The sequence below is a fragment of the Ovis canadensis genome, chromosome 13 (assembly GCF_042477335.2).
Source record: "Ovis canadensis isolate MfBH-ARS-UI-01 breed Bighorn chromosome 13, ARS-UI_OviCan_v2, whole genome shotgun sequence".
In the NCBI taxonomy this organism is placed as follows: Eukaryota; Metazoa; Chordata; class Mammalia; order Artiodactyla; family Bovidae; genus Ovis; species Ovis canadensis.
Window position 1 is genome coordinate 56433503 of NC_091257.1, and position 22049 is coordinate 56455551.

Consider the following 22049-nt stretch of genomic DNA (forward strand, 5'->3'; position numbering starts at 1 on the left):
AATGTTTGCAAAACATGTATCAGGTTAAGGACTTGTCCTGAATATGTTAAAAAATAAAACACACTTTAAATTCAAGAAAAAGAAAATAATCGAATAAAAAAATTTTGACCAGACATTTCACCAAAGAATGGACAAATCATCATATGAAGAAATGTTCATAATCATTTGTCACTGCTGCTAAGTCACTTCAGTCGTGTCCAACTCTGTGCGACTCCATAGACAGCAGCCCACCAAGCTCCCCCATCCCTGGGATTCTCCAGGCAAGAATACTGGAGTGAGTTGCCATTTCCTTCTCCAATTCGAGAAGGTGAAAAGTGAAAGTGAAGTCATGTCTGACTCTTAGCAACCCCATGGACTGCAGCCCACCAGGCTCCTCCACCCATGGGATTTTCCAGGCAAGAATACTGGAGTGGGGTGCCATTGCCTTCTCTGTCATTTGTCACTAGGTAAGTGCAAATTTAAACCACCATGAGATACTAGTATACCCATATTAGAATTTCTATAGAATACTGACCTTCACGTATTGCTGGTGGGAGTGAAAACTGGTATAACAACTTTGGAAAACAGTTGGGGAGCTCCCTAAAAATTTAAACATATACTTACCATATGACCCAGAAATCTTTCTCCTAACTATTTACCAAGGAGAAATGAACACCTATGTCCACACAGAAACCTGGACATGAATGTTTTATAATGGCTTTATTCATAATAGTCCTAAACTGAAAACAACACAAATGCCCTTTAAATGAAGGCTAGGTAAACATCCTGTGGAGCATCCCGGCCATGGGTACCACTCAGCAGAAAAAGGAACTGATGCCTAATCCACGTGACAAAGGGTATTCATTTCAAAGGCATGCACGGAGCAGAAGCCAGGCACAGCAAGGCTACACAGATCTAATTCCATCTCTGCGACATTCTGGAAAAGGCAAAGCTCTAAGGATAGAAAACAGATCATTTATTGCCAGTGACCAGGAGAGAAGGTTTGACTACAGAGAAGCACAAGGGTACTTTTTGTGGATCTGTTCTGTATCTTGATTTTGGAGTTGGTTATATGACAATATGTGTGTGGGTGGTCAGTCGCTTAGTCATGTCTGACTCTTTGCAACTCTATGGACGGTAGCCCACCGGGCTCCTCTGTCCATGAGATTTTCCAGGCAGCAATACTGGAGTGGGTCACCATTTCCTCCTCCAGGGGAATCTTCCTGATCCAGGGATCAAACCTGCGTCTCCTGCATTGGCAGGCAGATTCTTTACCACTGAGCCATCTGGGAAGCCCACATGACATGCATTTGTCAAAACTCTGGGAACTGTACGATAAGAAGGATGCACTTTAGTGTATGGGAATGACACCCCAATAAAAAATGAATTCCTGTTCAGAGAAAACACTGGTGGAGGAAAAACCAGGTGACAATGAGTTGAATATCTGCACTCAGGTAGATTTTCTATCAGGAGCTACTCTACCTGTGAAACAATTAGTTGCCTTTGACACAGACTTTAGGAGGCATCCAAAGTTCAGAAGCAATAGAAGGTAGAGAGTAGCCTCTTAAAATGAAGGAAATACAGTTTGTCATCTTGTGATTATTTAATGGAGAAGTAAATGGCAATCCACTCCAGTATACTTGCCTGGGAAATCCCATGGACAGAGGAGTCAAGTGGGCTATAGTCCATGGGGTCACAAAAGAGTTGGACACAACTTAGCAGCTAAACAATAACAACAACAATGTACAATCGATGTTTAACCTCATGAAGGCCAGTGTATCCAGACCTTTCCTGACCCTGAGAGTATGTGTTAGCCACCCACCTCCAGTGTCCCTGAAAGTGGGGCGAGCATCCTCCTATTTCTCTCCCCAGGGTGAATGTGGAAATAGACAGGACAGTAGCCATGTTGAAAGCAGGGATGTCCATCTATTGGGACAGCTTCCAGCCAGCCTCCTCTTTCAGGCATTTCACAGTTGATGGAGAATACATGCAGGGTCTGTGTTTCCATTTCCCAAAGCTTAGCCCCGGATGGAGGGTCCACCTTGAGATCTGAGCCCTCAGCTTCAGCAGACATTGCCTGTGCAGGTGTCCTGGGCCCGTCTTCTGTCCCTGCCAAAGGCGTGGAGACCCAGCCACGCCCGCTAATCCAGATGCACAAAAGCACAGTAGCTGCTAGGATATATCTGCCTGGCTTTCTTCCACCATGAAAACATTCACACCCCAGGCTTCATTCTTAGAAAGTCCACAGACTTTTTTACTGGGAAAATAGATTCCAGGAAATTATACCTTCAAAAGCCTTTTCCTTTAGAAGAATAAGTCATTTGCCCTTTGTGATCAAAATCAATACCAGCAATGGGGGGAGATGGACCAGTGTGTTCCTGAAGAGATGCTGCGGGCAGGATTTGATATCACCTGTGGGTACCCGGCAGCTGAGCACAACCTGAATCTCATTATGAGCGAACAGGGGAAAATGAAAATAAGGATCTGTATTCTTTGAAACTGTCAATATCATGAAGCATAGAAAAGGTTCTAGAACTATTTCAGAGAAAGGAAATCACAGATACATAGTATTATGTGCTGGGGGTGGAGAACGCCAAAAAGTACATTCTTGAGTGAAAATTATTGATTAAATCAGAACACTAATGGTAAATTAGGAAAAAACACTGTCAACGTTAAATTTACGGAGATGGTCAACTGTGCTATGGTTATGCAAAAAATACTCCATTTCATAGAAAATAACACATGGAAATACTTAGCAGTAAATAGGAGACATTTGGTAGGGGAAAGTCATGCTGTGTGCAACTTACTCTCAAATGGTTTGGAAAAAAGTAATTCTTGAAATTGTTTGCATTATTATTGCTGCTACCATTGGGATGAATATTATTGTCAAAATTATTAATAAAAAACTTTTAGGGACAGGGTCAGCCAGGCCAAGAAAAAGAAAAGCTTTTGAAAACTTTAACACAATGACTTGTCCTTAATGCAAGTCATTTTGAATATACATTTAACGCCGTGAGCTTGGTTAATTGCAGAAGGTGGGAGGAGGAAGGATGAGAAATGTAGTTTTTCTGGGCCCTACAAAAAGCCCCCATAGACCAGATCCTTATGAAAATGTCAATTCTAAATATCACTTGACAGATGCTTTTCCCAGGCTTTTTATTGGGACAGGCGTCAGGCGTCAGGCGCGCTATCTCCTTCAGACAATGTCTTGGACCTTGTGGGGAGGCCCCTGCAGACACCCGCCTGCCAATCATTTCCAGCACCACCATTTCCATTTTCCCCCTAAATCCTCCAAAGAAGGACTGAATATTTACAGCCGTCATGTTAACATTTTCCCTTTTCCACTGTTTGGCTTGGCTGAGACATTTTTGGCTGCATCGATGACTGTGCTGGTCAGTGACCCAGGCAGTCCCACGAGGTCCTTCTTCTTCTGGTGGTCATTGTATTGCTCCTTCTTAGGGTGGGGAGGGGCATAGATTATAAGGAGGAAGAAGAAATGAACACCAGTCCCTCACTTTCATCATACATTTGTGGTCTTGATAACATGTGTTATTAACAGAAGAGGGAGGAGACCTTGGCTTCAAGTTTGGGGGTATAGATAAAAAGCCTTATAGCAATCGCCAACTCTCAGATTAACATGCTAAAAGTGCAATTATTACACCCACCCGATCGTTAGGGACTGGATGGATCTTCTCCATGTGGGGACTCAAGGATCCAGGCTCCCCGATGCTGACATCATCAGCATCTCCACATATCGTGCACCAGTGCCTGCTGGGGAAGGAGGGGGCTGCCAGGGGAGATTTATGAAGTCCAGTGGCCCACATCACTCTAGTCCACTTCACACGACCAGTAATCTATCATTGATGTCCGCACTCCTCTCATGAGACACAGGATCTCCTTCCCTCCCCTAGAACCTGGGTGGGCCTTTATAATTAACACGGCAGATGTGATGGTAACAAGTGACTGTGCATGACTTCAAAGACTAGATGATAAAGTCAGCACGCCTTTGGCTTGCTTCACTCTCTGTCTCTTGGCCTCACCTCAGACACTAGCTGCCATGTTGGGAGGAAGTGCCGGCCACCAGGAGATGCCCTGTGAGTGCATTCCAGCTGAACAGTTCCCCAGCCAGCAGCTGGGATCAGCTGCTAGACCAGTCAGCAAATGAGCCATCCATTGTCCTTTGCAGAATTTTGACCTGTGGAAAAAAAAAATGAGACATAGAATCTTTTTGTTATTTCTTAAAGCCACTAATTTTGGGCATTACTTGTCATACAACTGTAGATAACTAACACAATGAGCATGTTGCCAGTCTCTGCCATGATTCTCAAGCCTCTCTGCATGGTTACTCATCAGGACTCCCTGACTACCACCCAAGGGAAAAATTACTGCAACCACGGTAACCTCCACCACCATCACTATTGTGTCCATAGGGCCTTGATAAGAAGTGTAGATGTCAGACCAAAAAGAGGAAATAGTGGAGAATTTTGCCAAGGCCGTTCAGGCAAGATTGAGGGAACTTACTGGTGACACACCCTGGGACTGGCAACCGCAGAATGGAGGTGGTATTGCCATCCTAGTCCTGAAGGGACGATGTGGGGACCGGTTAGTGGAATCTGGTATAGCCTCTAAGTATAGAGGACAGATCAGCTGAGAGGGATTGAGACTTTCAGAATGCAGCCACCGTCAAATGGAGGCCCAGCAAAGAGAGAGAGACCTGGGGGAACAAACACCCAAATTCTCTCTCCTCTCATGCTCTGATTTTTCATTGATATTTCCTATTGGGTACACTCAACAGAAAAACAAAGAACAGGCAACCTGGCTGAACAGTCTATAGGGTCAGCCTTCCAGGGGATAGAGCAGGATGAGAAGGTTAGGGAGTAGATTTGGAGGGGGAAATACAAATGTCATGTCTATGCGCCATCACCCCCACCCCCACCATCTTCCTCCCATCAGCCCCACCATCATCACCCCCAGCATCACTACCATTACCACCATTACCCCCATCATCACCACCACCATCCTCATCATCATCTTTAGAGTACCTCATTTGCATACTACTTTCGGATTTACAAAACAATTCCTCATACTTTCTCTTATATCATTCCCAGAAGGTCACCCTTGCAGGATCCCTTGCATCTAGCAGAGGGTTTGGTCCATAACTGGTGCTTAGTTCGACCCCGCAAATACCAGCACATCCGCTCTACTGAAGGATCTCAGAATCACAGGCACAGAGAGTAACCTCCCAAGACGAATATGTCAAGTATCACGAGAAAGACACAAAGTGTTAGAAGGTTTGATTAGGAAAGACTCATAGGGGTGGTAGAGCCCGAGACTGGTCCTCAGTGTAAGCAGATCTCATCAGAAAGGGAGAGAGCTTCCATATCCTGACAGCCACATGAAGGAAAGATTTAAAGGTGAGGAAATAGAAATCGTGTTCTGGGAACAGGAAATACTTCCATTTTGCTGGATCATGGAATCTACAGAGGTAAGACCTAAGTTACGAAATTGAAAACAAGTGAAGTGACCATGTTTGGATAAGTCACAAAAGCCAAGAAACACTTATTCTGAGTACATCAGGTGCTGGGGAGTCAGGGAAGGTTTTTGAGCAGAGAAAGAACTCGGTTTACAGTGGTGGGAGGCTAAGTGGAGCAAGTGCCTAAACGAGGTGGGGAGATGACCCACGGGGCTGCCCTCACTTCAGATGCAAGCCTCTTGCCAAGAGAACAAGAGCCGAAACAGAAGAAAAGGTGTGACCACATACTGACAGGCTGAGCAGGAGCAGGTGAACAGTGCTCTTCTACCTCAGGCACAAGGGACATCACAGTCCAACATCATGCTTTTCTATTGAGTGACTGCTCGTGCCAGGCACTGCCCTTGACTGTGGATACAGCAGGAAGCCAGATACATAAGGCATCTCACTTCACCCCTGGATTCAGTAAGAGAAAAATAATGCCCTCAGATCAAGCAGGAAATTCAGGACTAAGAGATGGCATATGTGCTCTCTTTTGCCTGGAATAGCCTTCATCTCTTCTCCTTTGCCTAGAAAACTCCTATACACCCTTCAAAACCACCTAGAACTCCCCAACAATTGAAACACTTGTCTCTGATTCTTTCCACTATACTTTTCTCAGTCTTTTGACACCTTCCTTCACAGATAACTAGGATTTCAAGGGTTTCAGAAAAGCTTTTATAATTACAATAGATTGCGAAAGGTCTCTTGGAAGTTGTGTTAAAACTCTAGTAAGTTTTAACGCGTAAGACATATAAAAAGCGAGTTTGGAATTATTGTTTAGAGCATATTTGCAAAGGGAAAAGGCAGCTTCAGTGAATTGTGTTGGAGAAAGAGGGGTAATGTGATAACTCACTCATCTTCCTATACCACCTACCCAGTCCTCTCTACAACCCCTTACACTCCATCCCAAGGTGCTTAAGCCAGCAAGAGGCACCATCGGCAGAGCTCTAGTCTAGGTAAACCACAAATGTGCTCTAGTAAGTGGTATTTTTAAAATCAAGAAATACAAGTGCATTTACTGGGGGGCGGGGGAAGGCAGAGCATTTGAAAGTGGGCATCTCCCAGGAATCTGCCAATGGGCACATAGCTACTCGGGCATCTCTACCCGTACGTGACAGGACAGGATGAGCTGGACTTAGGGTTGGGTGGGGGAGGTGGACACAGGCGTTTATTTCGCAATTGCTATTGGACAGTTTCTGTTCTCAACTCTAGGCTGAGGGCTGCAAGCCATAAGGTGAGGGAGACAGCCCCAATTCTAAAATGCTCATGTTCTCATGCAAGAGAGAAAGCACCTGTAAATGAAGTTAACTTGTTGTTACATGCCAACTGCCCAGTACAGCGCCCTCAGCTTTATCCAGCCAGGATGGGCATCTGGCTTGGGTTTATCTCCATTCTACAATTGGCAGGATAAGCGACAAAGTCCTACTGTGTAGCACAGAGGACTATATTCCATACCCCATAATTAACTGTAGTGGAAAAGAATATATAGAAAAAGAATGTATGTCTATGTACAATTGAATCACTTTGCTGAATAGCAGAAATTAACACAATATTGCAGGTCAACTATACATCAATAAAAAATAAATAATAAAAAAAAATTCGGCAGGAGAGGTGAGCCCTCACACCTGGCGGACTCGGAGTCGTGTTTCCACCAGATGCCCAGTGAAGTGTGGGTAAACCATGTTGATGATGCCAGGTGAAGCAGTCTGCGTCTGTGGCTACAAGTAAGCTAGGTCCTGGCTTGCAACAGGAAGGACCAGCCTCATCCTCCAGGAGAAAGGACCAGGAAGACATAGAACTCAAAGGAAGGATACTGTCAATAAGCAGGTTAGTGTGGAGTTTTCATGGTGGGAAATGAGGCTGAAAGAGTCATTTGAGATCAGATGGAGACTCGTGGAGAAATAGTTTAGAATTTCATCCTGCAAGAAGAAGGATGGCTGAGCTCAGGAGCAGGGAGGCTCAGTGGTACTTTCTGGATGCCAGTCCACAAAGCGAAAGATGCTGGGGATGCCAGCCCAGAGGTGAGACAAGAGGGCCTGGATGCATGTGTGGTGAGAATGGAGAAGCATATCAATGAGAGATGAGGCTTCATGAAAGGAGAGCAGGCAGGAAATGCTGGGCCTCAGGAAACCTGAAACAGTGCATGTGAAGTGATGATGGAGCCTCCAGGTAAGGCTGTTTGGTAGCTGAAGAGGTGAGACTACAGAGGTCAGGAGAGAGGCAAGCTGGATCCTGAGAGGAGGGTCCTCTATGGGGAGGTGATGGTTGGAATGAAGAGGAGAATGAGTGGATAGTTACGGATGTGGCTTCAAAACTAGAAGAAAGTCAGTAGCTGCATCATCATGGGAGCCAGAGGGAGAGAGAGTGTCAAAAAGTGAATGGTGTCTACTGCTGTCACAGACAGCATCTCAAGGGGGACAACCATCAGACTGGTGTTCAGGGGTCGTCCCCTAGGGGCACTCTGTTAGTAAACAGAGCAGCGGGGAATGAGGAAAAGCATGAGAAGCAAGCAGGTTGCTGCATCCCCTACTGAGGACTTGAGCCAGATCAGCAGTCACCCCAAGGAGGGAAGTGGACGAGAATCCAGGAGAGTGTGGGGCCCAAATGGACAGGAAGATGACCAACCTAGAACCAGTCTACCTCTGACATTAAACTCCCAGGAGATTTGGGGCAAATGTCGTAATGAATGTGAGCTCCAATTTTTCCATTTTTTATTAATATTTTGGAAATGTTCAAACACCTTAGGAAGAAAAATGTATTCCATCACTCTGTTCCTACAGTCACTGGCCCACAACCAATCCTGATTTACCGTTACTTCATCCACTGCTGCTGCTGCTGCTGCTGCTAAGTTATAGACAGCAGCCCACCAAGGCTCCCCTGTCCCTGGGATTCTCCAGGCAAGAACACTGGAGTGGGTTGCCATTTCCTTCTCCAATGCACGAAAGTGAAAAGTCAAAGTGAAGTCTCTCAGTTGTGGAGTCGCTCTGACTCCTAGCGACCCCATGGACTGCAGCCTGCACAGCTCCTCCGTCCATGGGATTTTCCAGGCAAGAATACTGGAGTGGGGTGCCATTGCCTTTTCCTACTTCATCCACCTTCTTTCCCAATTGGTTCATCTGGAGGTTAGGTCTAGATCGAACTCCTTCTAAATCACTCCCTTCATTAATTCTTTGAGTGCCACTTGAAAAGATAAAGGCTGTTGTTCAGTTGTATTCGACCCTGACCCTATGGAAACCATTGCTACATCTAAACAGTTAGCAGTAATTCCTGAACAGCCCAGAAGTGTTTGAATTTCCCCACTTATCTCATAGGATTGGAGGAGGAAGAGGTGCTTTATCCCAGTGAAAATCCAAACAAGATCCACCCATGGCATTTTGCTAACATATGTTTTCATTCTCTTTTAAATGATAAGTTCACCCTTTTACTTTTTTTTTTTCGTTTTGATGGTTATTTTTTGCAGAAACGGGTAATGTGTCCTGTTTCCTGACACAGGGCTTCACTGACAGCACCTACATGGGGCCATGTAAGGGGCTTCTCTGTCCCCTGCTGCGTCTCCCGCCGGCTAGAAGTTAGACCCAGAGGCTCGATGCGGCTCACATTAGACTTGTTTCACTCGCATCACATCGATGTGGATCCAGCGTCCTGTGACCTCTCTCTCCGTCAAGCTCTGATTGCTGTGTGGATTAAGGCAGTCCACCCCATCCGTCCATTGTAAACCCCTGGTACTTTTCACCACATTAGCAGAAAAATACAAGTTCTTTCTTTCCTACAGAAGATCTAATTCTATTTTGATCAGCAGAAAAAATTAAAGACTTTAGATACAGTAGATCAGCACATATAAAACGTCAAGATTTCCTAAATATAAAAACTGTATTCATGACAAATTCGATTTTTCTAAAATGAAAGCAATATTTAGAATGTGGCCTATCACTGACATTGAAGCACTAGGTGTGAAATGCCTCATGAAAAGTATGATGGTGGTACTTCCCTGGGGGTCCAGTGTTAAGACTATGTGCTTCCAAGCCAGGGGATACAGGTTCCATCCCTGGCCAGAAAACTGAGATCCTGTATTCTGCAGGATGCAACCAAAAAAAAGAAAAAGTACAATGGTAACGAGGGGGAAAGCATCTGGTGCAAAACACCCCCCACCGCTATGCAGTGACATGAATTCTAGGAACCGACTGCTGGTAACAACATCGGTAATGCTGGAAGCTGGTTTTCTTCTCCACCAAGATTTTCCTTGTCATACAGGACCTAGACTAGGGTGCTGGCAGAGAGAATGGAAAAGTCATGAGAAATGTGACCTTAGGAAAGAAGAGCTAACAGGATTTGGTAAATAATTAAAAAGGGGGAGAGACGGGATACTGCTCATACCTTGACCAGTGAAATCTTAAGTAACAAAAGAATGTAAATTGGAAATTTCACAAGGATATGGAAACTGCTCCCTGGTTTAAACCAATGGATGTCCCCAGCTGGTGAGACTCTGACTTTGCAGATAACAGATCCTCAGATTGCCCCCAGAAATGTTCCTGGGCTATCAGAATCCACCTTTTCATCCCTGGATTCATCTTAGAAAACTGCTTACACATAACAAAGAGTTCCATCAGCTAGGGGATATTCTAAAACACTGGGCCTTGTGCCAGACAGCATTTTAGGGGAGTTAAGTATTTACTTATTTATCTGAAAAGTACCCAAATGCTTCAGATCCTGAATAATGAATGGTTAAGGAAATATATGGGGGTTAGAAGAGCTGCTGACTCCCTTGCACATATAAAGAGTTCTGTAGAATAAGTAAAAATTGTGGGTCCTTCTATGTAATCAATGCTATCAGTGGTTTAGCAATGGGAGAGCCTACAGGGCAGAAGCTTGAGGAGAGACAGTGTTTAGGGCACACTCAGAAGCCCACATTTGGGCCCCCAAAATGAGGAAGAAATAGCAGAGAGGAGATGTTGAAACGTAGAAAATAAAGGTGTGAAGGACTGCCCTGGCAGCCCAGTGGCTAAGACTCCGTGCTTCTCCTGCAGGGGGTGTGGGTTCAATCCCTGGATGGGGAGCTATTAATAAGATCCCACAATCCCACGCACCTCACAGTGCAGCCACAAAAAATGAAATGAAATAAAACGTCTGAGAGAAACCACTCAGCCCTGCATCTGGCCCCAAGACTTATTAGAAGCAACACGTCAAAATAAAGCATGTAGAAGTCAGCAGATTAGTGACAGTCCCCCGCCCCCCCCCCCCAAGCCTGTCACTAAACCTATTTATCAGTGGACATTCCCAGACCACAAAGCCCCCATCAGCCAACCATTTCTCACCCATCAACGTGCAAAATGACCCTTGATCCAGGGCAAAGGTCTCACCCCTCCCAGCCATCTCCCTAAGATGAGACCTAACCACAGATGCTGGCATCAACAAGGGACAGCCCTTGTGGGCACACGGAAGCAAGTGTCCACCACAACAGCAGTCCAGGCAGGAGGCTGACGCCTGCGAAGAGCCAGCCCCAGATGACCCGGCCCTCTCAGGGGCCAGCCTGCTGTTGAGAGGCCGGAGCTCAGTCTAGAGGGTTCCTGGGCTCTGGCCCAGAAGGAGTCAGTAGTTCCTGTGAACATGCTGCAAAAGTGATGAGGAAAGCCTAGACACCTCTTCTCCATTTAAAAGGAAGTCGTGGAGGCCTCTGGGCCCAGAGCTGGTGGCTGAAGATCATGGTCACTGTGGGAAAAGCAGCCATGTAGGGTGTGGGGGGATGGTGATCCTGGGAGACTTGTTGGCCAATGGGATTTGAGCACTTGCCCCTCCTGGTCCTTGAACCTCACTTGAGACAAATTCTTAAGACAATCATAAAAACCATAGCAACCTGATGCTGGGAAAGGTTGAGGACAAGAGGAGAATGGGAAGACAGAGGATGAGATGGTTGGATGGCATCACCGACTCGATGGACATGAGTTTGAGCAAGCTCCGGGAGACAGCGAAGGCCAGGGAAGCCTGGCGCGCTGCAGTCCATGGGGTCCCAGAGAGTCGGACACAACTGAGAGACTGAACAGCAACAAAAACCAACTTGCTGACGTTGGGATTTGCACTGAAGGTGTGAACCGAGGGGCTGGGCAGGAAAAACAGCTTCAGTGTCTTTCCCAGAGCAGGTGAGAGGACAGGAGGGCTGCCCGGTGAATCTCCAGTGCTAACTGCTCCATCCTCTCCTGCCCTGTGTTTCTAGAACAAGAAACAGACCTGAAACATCAAGAGAGGAGTTGGCATTTCCAATCTTTTCAGGGCAGTGAGGCTGGATCTGGGAGCAGCTGGAATCAGTCCTGTGTCATGCAGCAGTGCAGAGATCAATGTTGGGAGAGCACGTGACAGGCCACCTCCAAGGCAGGAAGACTCTGGGCTTGCGATGGAAGGGTGAAATGAAGGGAATAGTGAATGGTCTCCTGTGTTGTCCCTTGAACCCAGACCAACTGGAGGGCACAAGCGAACCCGGGGAGGGGCGTGAGGATCACGCTCTATGCTGGCAGCAGGAGGCATGTGTATGTGTGTGTCTCTGTGTATGTGTGTATGTGTGTATGTGTGTGTCTGTGTGCGTAGATCCCAGGAAGCGGGCAGAGTGAGGACCAGGAAGATGAGGCAGGGAGAAGGAACAGCCCCGGGCTGGTCATGGCCTCAGGCAGCAGGTGCTCTCTGCTGGAACCCTGCTCAGAGCAGAGTGGGGGCCTAAAGGGTTGTGCCTGGAGTAGCAGCAGGAGTCCCTGTCCTTCGGGAGCTGGGAAATAGCCGTAGACAGAGATGGGGCCACCCTCCGACTTGCAGCTGGCCGGGCTAAGTCAGGTGGGCTTCCCAAGGGCGGAAATGCTATCTCAATGGCAGCTGTAGAGTGACCCTTGGGGACTGACCTCCCCGGTCACAGTGGGGGTCGGTGGGGTGGTAAAGAGACTGAAACAGGCCCCAGAGAAGCCCCATGCCTCCCAGACCTGACAAAAAGTTTTCATTTCTCACTAGACATGGAAGATGCGGACGGCCCACGGTGGCCTGCGCCCTGCCTCCTGCTACCCTGCCCTTGTCCACCAGGAAGGATAGCCTGGGAGCTGTGTCCAGGGCATAGCCTCTGCCCAGGAAGCCTGTGGCACCTCCCTGCCTGCCTGCCCCGATGTGAGGGGCCCGAGAGTCTGTCCTTCTTAGACACAGAGCACAGTGTGGACCCAGGGTTTTCAGAATTGATTCACACAGGCGCATTTTCAAGTTGTTCCCTCTGACTCTGAGGGGTAAGGGTCATCGCTTCTCCCTTCCCCTCTCAGACAGGTTCCTTGGAAGGGAGTTTGAGCCTGAAGTTTCCCTCCAGAAATACTCCCGAAGGAGAGTCCCCACCTGCCCCCACCCCCAGATCAGTGCCCAAGGGCCCCAGAGCCCCCAAAAGGAAGGGTGTGGATCGGGAGAGGGCGTTCCTCTAGGCAGAGGGAAAGGGAATCGGGTCCTCCCCTCACTGTCCACCGCGCCTGGGGGACGTGATGGGGCCGCTGACTTTCCGTTTCTTTGTTTGTGGGCCTGTGACCACGAAGATGGGGGCTGGGACCCAAAAAGTATAGAAGTCTCCAACTTCCTTCTCAGCTCCCCAGGCGTGGCGAGTAAGAACGTCACCGCCTGGCTCATCTTCACTGCCTTGGACATTTCTTTTTCAAATAACTCTTGGCCCTTTCTTCGGGATCTGTATGATAACACGTCATTGTAGAAAGTTCTTTCCCCAGAAGACACGCCATTGATGTGATCTAGAACGGTCAGATCACAATTCAGAGATTTTAGGGTTCCCCCACCTGTGGCTCCCTTGCGGAGAGTTGAGTCAGAAGATCCTAAAGGACATGGCCAGATCTTCCCCTGTTTTTCCTTCCCAAAGCGATTACAGAATGAGTTGTTTATATTGTTCCATTTCTCATATACAGGCTTTCCAAGCCTTGGACCTTGGGCTGCTGGCATTTTAATTAACCTGACCCCACCCCCACCCCCACCTCTTCCCCAGTGATTTCAGGAAGGGAAATAAAACAGCAACACTGCCTCCCCCCAACACAAGGCTGGGATGATTGTCTTACCTCTTACAAAGGGAACACCAACCCTCAGGATGGCACCCCCAGCTCCCTAACTGGCCTACCCCTCTCCCAGCACCTCCAGTCAATTCTGAAGTTTCCACTTCAGATAGAAATCTGTTGAGTGGGAGGAGGAATATTTCTCCTTTTGATAAGTAAAATAAAATTTTCCTCTGGATCAGCTTAGAGCCTCTCTTTTCTCATTCCAAGGTCACTTTTATTCTGAGGTCAGTACTACCCATAAACCATCATTTCCCAATAAGAATGCAAGGCAAATACCTCCAGATTCCCAGAATCTGGCCTTGAAACCAACCTGATGTTTAAATCAGCATGGATATCCCTCTGTTGTGTCAAATCATAGTTTCCCCAGAGATACTGTGTTTCTTGTTTCTTTTCTAGTAAATTTTTATTTTTTGCCCCAATATTCACAGCTTAAGCATTTTTATCCAGTTTAAACGATGGGGATTTAAATTGCTATTTTAGTGGAAGAGGCTTGATTAAAACCTGTGTCCTCATCAAATTATTGGACAGTGGTTCTTGGGCTCTGTTTACATTAGTGTCAACCTTAATTTAAATTCTGCATAACTATATTTGCTTCGCTAAATGCATTCACCAGGAACATACCACAAATTACTTTGCATTATGAGCAGACTGTCTTTGTCTATTGCAAAGTGTTTTGAAATTAGCACCATAAGTAACTAGCTGTAAGTGTCACTCGATCTCCTTAATGCCTCATTAATCAAACCCTGTGGCAGCTGGTGTGATGTCCAAGCCCATCTCATAGAAGATCGGTATCACTTGCTTCTTGCCCCTGACCACAGTCTTTTAAACCTGATTCATGACTTGTGCATCTGCCCGCCCTCCTTGTGGCGTTCCCCACGCTCAGAGGTCCTCCAGCGAGGGCGGCTTTGCAAGGCAGACCAGTTCCTGAGTATTCTTTGCAGAAATTGGCAATAAAAAACCACTTCTCCTCTCGTGGAAACCCATGATCTCAAAAGGAGGAAGGTTATTTCCCTGTGTTATCCACAAAGATTCAACATAATTTTCATATCACTCTTAAAATGCCTTTCTGGAAAAAAATTCCCTGGACTAATTTTTCTTTAGAGCAGGAGTTAGAGAAACAAAACATATTCTCCCAGGAGACTGCAGTTTCCACCCTGGCCTCAGTTTTCAGAAAGATGATATACATTTAGTCGAAGCACTTTACCAGGAGAGAACAATATATTTGTTCCTTTAAACATGGGGTGATTTCTGTCCTAAATACAAAATTTTTAAATTTGTACTTGCAAAGGAAATAAAAAACAACTCAGATTTGATATTTTTATTATAGTCCTTAAAGAAAAAAGACTGTCATTCACATGTACATGTTTATACAAAGTCATACCAAAAACTACATTTGTTACAAGATTCTTTTTTTTTTTTTTTGGTCTTTTGCTGGAGCCATCAAACATGCAAATACCTAAAAGAACACATCCCTGTTGTCCATCCCCTTTCCCTGCATTGCATACCGGCTGGAACACACACACATATACACACACAAACCCTCTTCACTAAATTTGATCTCCTTGGTGTTAAAACTACTTCGCAGCTCTACTGGACAAAGGCGTCCCACAGCATATCCTGAGCAAAGTGGGCAGTCGCTGAACATGTGGGTGGGCAGGGTCACACTGTCCCGCGTGGCCCTGGCCATGGCCGTGGGGGCTGGCACGAGGGACCCCGGTGTAGACACAGGTGCTCTGTTTCCTGGGGGCCACTTGTGAGGTCGGTCTTCAGGAGCTGCGTCTCTATGGACAGCCTTTGGTTTCGTGGCCTTCCCTTCTGACAATCCAGCAGGAAAAATCCACAGCAGGGTTTTTTCCTATGGGTTTTGTCAGTGTGAAAATACACACACACACAAACAGGATTGAAACTTCGTATTTCCTGCAAGTGGCTTTCTGGTCTGGCATTTTGTGAAATTTAAGTAAACTATTAATTTTCTTTGGGGTTACACTTTTTGCCTTTTCACCTTACAAAGCCTTTCAAACTAAATAAACCTTATTAGAATAGAATGCAGCCTTGTCGCCCAGCTCCCAAACCAATGTCCTTGGCAAAACCCACTGAGTTTGAACAGACGGACGGTTCAGATCTTAACTTTAAAACCAACCTAATGTAAGCCATACTTTATGCTTATTTTTAATCACATCTACTTTCTCTTATGGCATTTAAAATAGGCTCTGACTTTAAAAGAGCAGATGGGAAAGAACATTTCAATCATATCTTAGGAGACATTTACTTTGATTAAAGGAGTAATTTACCGAAATTACAAATATGTTTTATGTCCCATCACCAGCTCATCCTGTTCTCTCTCTGCTTATGGCAACCTCTATTCACTAGGACTCTGAAAAGATTAAATGTGGAAAGGAGGAGTCCAAAATGATTTTCAGAAGTGACGAAATCATCACTGAACAATTTCAAAATGGCTAATTCAAAACTTCCCCTTCTTTTTAGCAGCTGTAGGAGTATGAGTGTTTAAACCAAAAATTTTACCTCCTCTCTCTTTCCCTGTTTTACACACTCACCTCCTCCCCTTTTGTTCCCCCAAAGGCAACATTTTGGCTTGGCAACCAATACAAGTCACTGAACCCTTCCATTGAAATACTCCACAAAGATCCTGCCTAATCACAGCTTGGATTTCAGAAAGAAAGAAAAAACTCAGGAATTCGGACGCTAGGCATGTCACAGTCCCCCGCTCCATTCTGCCCTTCCCTCCCTCACTGTCCCCGGTGAAAGAAAAGACAGCCACGCCTCACCCGTTACAGTAAAGACACCCCGAGATTTAGGGGGATGAGTGCAGCCTTACTTAGCTGCAAGGCTGCAGCTGTGCTCTTATCTGGCCAAAGGAGCCAAGGGACAACAAAAGACCGCAAAGAAGGGATGGTGGCTGCATGGGAAAGCCACCAGCCCCGCATTGTGGTGCCCTTCTGCTGAGCAAATAGTTCAAACTGTTCATTCCCATCTCCTATTCTCTCCCTGGTACATTGTTTGTGCCCTTGCATTTCATTCGGCAAGGAAGGTTGCTCTCTGGGCCTATAAGCAAACAGTCCAGAAAAGAGCTAGCCATCCCCTTCTCTTCCCCGGAGAACTAGCATTTTTATTTCGGCTCCAAGCTGTCAAAGACCTGGAGAGTTTATGTCAGTGTCCTGAATTAATTGCTTTAAGCTGTACCAGGCTCCACGGGCTACCAAATATCCAGGAGATGTTTATTAATAACTCTTCCTTCAGGATTCTGGCTCCAAGCCGTCCCTTGGTGGTGGCCTTTATCCAGCTGCCACCTTCTCCCCACTGGCCTCTTGGTGCTGGGGGTGGTGGCGTGGCCAGTGGTAGAAAGGCTTACCTCTTTTCCTGTCATCGTGACAAAATTTAGAAATGCCTGGAGGGAAAAAATATCCACCTGTGTATCAGGACATGTGTGATGGTTATCTTTGTCTTGGCCCCAGGAAGCTCCCAGAGTTACAGAAACTGCATGAGCGACTTCGAAGTGGCCCAGTACAAGCTCATTTAGCCCATACAATTAACAGAGGCAGCCAGAGAAATTATCTCCCCCTGCCCCCTCCTCTCTTCCTCCCCCAAAAAAGAAAATTCAGTGAGGCTGACAACTTGATGTATTTTGAAGTTTTCCTGGTAATAATAATAAAAAAAAGCCTCTTTAATAGAATGAAATAATAAACCAATTTATATACCGATATAAGACCAGGATCTCGAGTGCCATTGTGCAATTTTCCACTTGACTTTTCATTATCTACCTGAACAAAATCAATCTATATGTATGGGATCAGCATACAATCCCGGAGATAAAAGCTGAAAATAAATGTGCTTTGCATATCCCAGAGATAAAAGACACAGTCCTTCGGACAGCCTTTTCTTCTCCAGCAGATGTATTTATAAAATAAATCGTCTGTCAAGGGGAAAAAAAATGAGACATAGTGGTGTATCTGCAGTGTGGACTCTTTTGCTGGAAATATTGATCCTGCAAATGAGCGCTGGTTAATAAGTGCCCTGCCGATGATAGCGGGTCTACCCGAGTGCCGGCTGGGTCAGCGCTGCTCCCAGCCAAACTGCCCCACTGCCAAAAAAAAAAAAAAGACAGAGAGAGAGAAGAGAGACTTCCCCTATTAAGACGGATTTAAGGCTGAGGACTTCAAGGGCCTTCTGAAGCCTCTCCACAGAGACAAAGCACACTGAAAAAATAACACTATGTTAGAACCCCCCCTGAAGCTTGTGAGGGACCCTCAGTCTTCAAAAAAGAAGTTGAGTTCCATCCTTTTTTGGGGGGGTGGGGGAGACTTTACCCTAATACCTAGAAATGGAGCTAAGGGCAGTACAGCCCTGTCCACATTGGCCTCACCTGGGTCCTGGCCAGTCCCTCCCTCTTGGGATGCATCCTCGTCAGCACTGCAAGTGTGTGCCATCCTGGGCAGATGGCAGAGGCATCCAGGCCTGTGCCCATCAGGTCTGGGCTCCTTGGGGCACAAACACCCCCCTGGGGGGAGTTCATGGGGCTTGTTCCCAGGCTGGCCACTCTTGTCCCTTCTATGAGGCAGTGGCCAATTAATTGCCCATGCTTTATTGGCCAGCAAAGAAACCCACAAGGCATGGGTCCTGGACCACTTTTGCCCCTAGACAATCACTCTGAGCTCATGGACTTTATCTGGTCATTGAGAAGTAATGATGCCTTTGGCCAAGGACTTAGACAACTTGCTGCTCATCGTTCTTCATTCATCAGAAGCTTTAGTAACTTTGGGGAGGTTAAGCGTCTACTTGGGCAACTTTAATGTTTTATGTTTTCGTATCTTGGTGCTTAGTTCTGGTGGTTGTTGGTCTGGTAGTTTGGCCCAAGTCTGCAAATCATGATTTTCATGCATCACTTCCCTCATGCCGAGAGCTCATATTCACGTCCAGAACTCACCTCACTCCCCAGACCCTCATGGGGAACTATGGGGTAAGGTCCCCAGGAGCAGGCTGACGGCAGGGTTTGCGGACTTTTAGGGACTCTCCTACAAAGGTCAGAGTTCAGCACCGGGAGAAGCTTGTGTGCTTTCAGGCATGTGGGCCTCTTAGGAGCACAAGCATCCTCCCTCCATCCCATCTTTTTGTCCCAGTATCTGTGAATAAGCAAATCTACAGAAAACAGAAGAATACAGTCAAAGAGGGTTAGGCTGTCGTTCTCGTTTGAAAAGTAAACCGCATCCTGACGGCCTATTTTGAAAAGTCCCTGTATTTTCATTACAAAGTTGATGGCTTTTATGTCCAGAGTATTCAGCCTCCATGAACTCAAGGTGTGTTTTGCCCACTGTTTAATTACTCCATGATCCACGCATTTAATCTGCATCCTGGAGAAGCTATACTGGTAGCACGTGAGCTTCATCCACCAGGTGAAAAATCCTGTAGGAGTTTTGTAGCCCCCACCCCCCACAACCTCCCAGAAGAAAGAGGACATAAACAGCAGGGTGTTTCTACACCAAAAGGCACATTTACCCATCCTGCATAGCTGTCTCCCAGCATAAGCAGGGTCTTGACCCAGATCCAAGCTGCAGTCCCTGTTTATGAAACAAGTATTGGCTAAAGAGAAGAAACTGAGTTTTTCCAAAGGTATTTTTAGTCATCATGTCAGTGGTATCCTGGTTTGATGTCATTCCCCAAGAAAGAAAAATGGACAGTCAGAAGTCCAGTAAATGTATTTGGGTGGACACATTCAGATAAATGGAACCAGATGGAAAGTTAGCGTCAAATGTCTCTAGTGCTGACATTAAAAACAAACAAACAAACATGTATCAAGCAGTTAAAATATGTAAAGGAAATGAAGGATGTAAACCAAATTCAGGCAGAGGGTGAACACATGCCCTTCTTGGTCTTCTTGGGGGTCAGTTAACAGAGGAGGATGAGCCCCCAGCCCCCAGCTGCTGCTCAACTCCTCTGGAACCTAGGCAACTGAAGACATTATATGTGAAAAAGCGCAAGCTGGCCTGATTGTATTTATCTGCCTAGGAATCCTAAGTTAACTCATTTTGCCCCTCAATAGTTGTCTCATTCTTCCCTTTCAGTGAGCGTACAGCATCTTGACAAAGAATCAAAGAGATCTCTTGGTTATCTCTTGAACTCCACCCAAACTAACAGACACAAATGCAAAGGCCCAGTGCAGCCCTTCCCTCCAGGCTTGATGGAGAAATAAAGAGCCCATTTCCAAATGAAATCCCACAATGGCATCCTGCCCTGTGGATGAGGTACTTACCTTTTCAAGAACGGCCAAATGGGGAATATGTTTCAGCGTTGTTTTTTGTTTTCTTTCTTCTTTCTTCCTGCCTTCTGTTTTGGAGGGCAGGGGGAAACTGATGATGGGAACTGGATGAAACATGGCCCTAAATCAGAATTTCTTGCATACCCCTGTAGCACCTTCCATTTGAGTGCAATCAAGATAGAGTCCCTCCTCCAGGCTCTATGAATTATCAACACAGAAATCCATTCAGAAGGTGGTGAGACCCAAAAATGAGGCCAGGAGAGGGCTCTGCCATGCCCTAATGATGCCGCAAACTTTTCCACAGCACTTAAAATGCACTTCAAGTGGTCCCAGAGAAAGAGGGTTGCTTTTTGAAATGAGAAGAAAAATAACTATAACTTATCCATGGTGACAGTTTGAAAAATGAATGAAATTTTCATTTCTAGTACCTACTGTCATTGTGAAAAAAATTACTGGATTATGACACTACACAATGCTAAAGAGACATGTATAATTTCTTGTGTGTCTCATAGTCTACAGCAAGTTGTTGGAAACATTTTTAAATGTGGAGAACCAGGTGAAAAATCTCTATAATTAAATTAACATCTGACCCAGAAAGTGTTGCCTTAATCACAGGAAGTATTCGAGAAGATGGATTGACACTCTATATGTGTGCCAACTTTTCTTGACTTGAAATGTTTTCTTTCCTTAAATTTAATTTTATTTTAATTGGAAGATAATTATAATACTGTGATGGTTTCAAACATATTTCTTAAGTATGTCCTTATTATCTGAGAATAAGAACTATGTATCCTTATTCAATTTTTTTTCTGCCATGTTGCACACAAAGAAAGCATGATACCAAGGAAAGGAGGGAAACAGGTTTCTTTTTAAGAAATACAAAAACAGTTGCTCTATTATATGATTTGGGCAACAACAGCCTTATAACAAACTCCTTTTCAAAACAACACTTACTACTCCTGTACAGAGGAGGGCATGACAACCCACTCCAGTGTTTCTGTCTGGAGAATCTCATGGACAGAGGAGCCTGTCAGGCTATAGTCCACGCTGTCTCAAGGAGGCGGACACTACTCAGAGCCTAAGCACACACCCCCCTGTGCAGATGAAGGGCTGTGCTTCAGCCTGACTTCTGGCTGGCCCCAGCAGCGATTCCGTCCAGCTTGTTGACGTTACATGGGCTTCATTAGAACCAAGTTAAATGTTCAAACGCACCTCATATTCTTTTCCAGTGATGTTACTAGAGAAAGATGTGGATTTGCAGCCTCACACAGAGGATATTTTGTCTCCGTGAAACCAGAGTTCTGGCCATTCAGTGTAATTTTAAAAAGAACTGCCCACTCGATGCAGAAATGACAGTTCCTTGTCTCAGGCATTACTTTAAAAAGTTCAAAAGAAATATCTGCAGCCCAACACGGGAAAGTATTTTACTTCCCAACCCACTCAGACTTTATCACAGTTAATGCTGGCAGTGGAGTTAGATGAATCAGGAAAACCATCAAATCATCTTCATACACTCATCTGTGAATTTCTGAAGCCAGACAACATTGGTAGAAGTTTTCTCTCATTTTTTCTCACTTTTCTTTCCTCTGGGAGCTGGGGAAAGAGTGAAAGACCAGTAGTGAATACACTGGAACTCTCTTTACTTTGAGGAAAGATAAGCCTCCATTTTCAAGTAACTTGGAAAGTGAGAATTCTGATACTGAAGAATTTCAGCGCTGGCTTTCTTAAAACCTCAAGACTGATTTTCAAATAGCAAATATCAAGGTTCAATTTCTTTACAGTTGTGAGTTTCATTGCAAAAGGAAAGAAAGGGAGGAGGGGAGTAGATGATTATATATTTTGCTTGATATCACACAAAGTAATTTAACATTAATGAAGGACTAGTGGATTTTACAATTTTTACTGTTCCTGTCATAGCTAAAAAGTCATGTCGTGCCCCCAAACCAGGCCTGAGTTGATAAGCTTTTTTAATACAAATTTTAGGTTAGATTAGAGGATTTTGCAGAAGTCTAAGTCATGGTTTGGGGTGAAACTGAACAATATGTTTGAATCCAGCGTCCATCTGAAGCTCATTTCTGTTCACATCTTTCTCCTATTTTGCCAGCATCTTGCAGTTTCCCAGCTCTGGGGTCCGAATACAGATGGCTACATTCTCATACTGGGCACCCAGAGAAGGTCACATGCTTTACATCAATGGCAATTAGTTCCCCTTTTTAAAATG

The 22049-nt window shown here is 45.5% G+C and overlaps 1 long non-coding RNA gene across 3 annotated transcripts in view; it reads right to left on the minus strand.

Moving 5' to 3' along the window:
• Window positions 1-684: 684 nt before the first annotated feature.
• LOC138416959 (uncharacterized) overlaps window positions 685-22049 on the minus strand; it is a 32437-nt gene continuing 11072 nt past the window's right edge. Inside the window, exons 2-4 of one of the 3 annotated variants that reach the window (XR_011247918.1) lie at window positions 19823-21421; window positions 4020-4174; window positions 685-3433 (exon numbers count right to left, since the gene is read on the minus strand). This is a non-coding gene — a long non-coding RNA (uncharacterized lncRNA). Of the gene's footprint in view, window positions 4175-18499; window positions 18712-19822; window positions 21422-22049 lie in introns of all 3 variants that reach the window. The other 2 variants (XR_011247917.1, XR_011247916.1) reach the window with 2 other exon arrangements.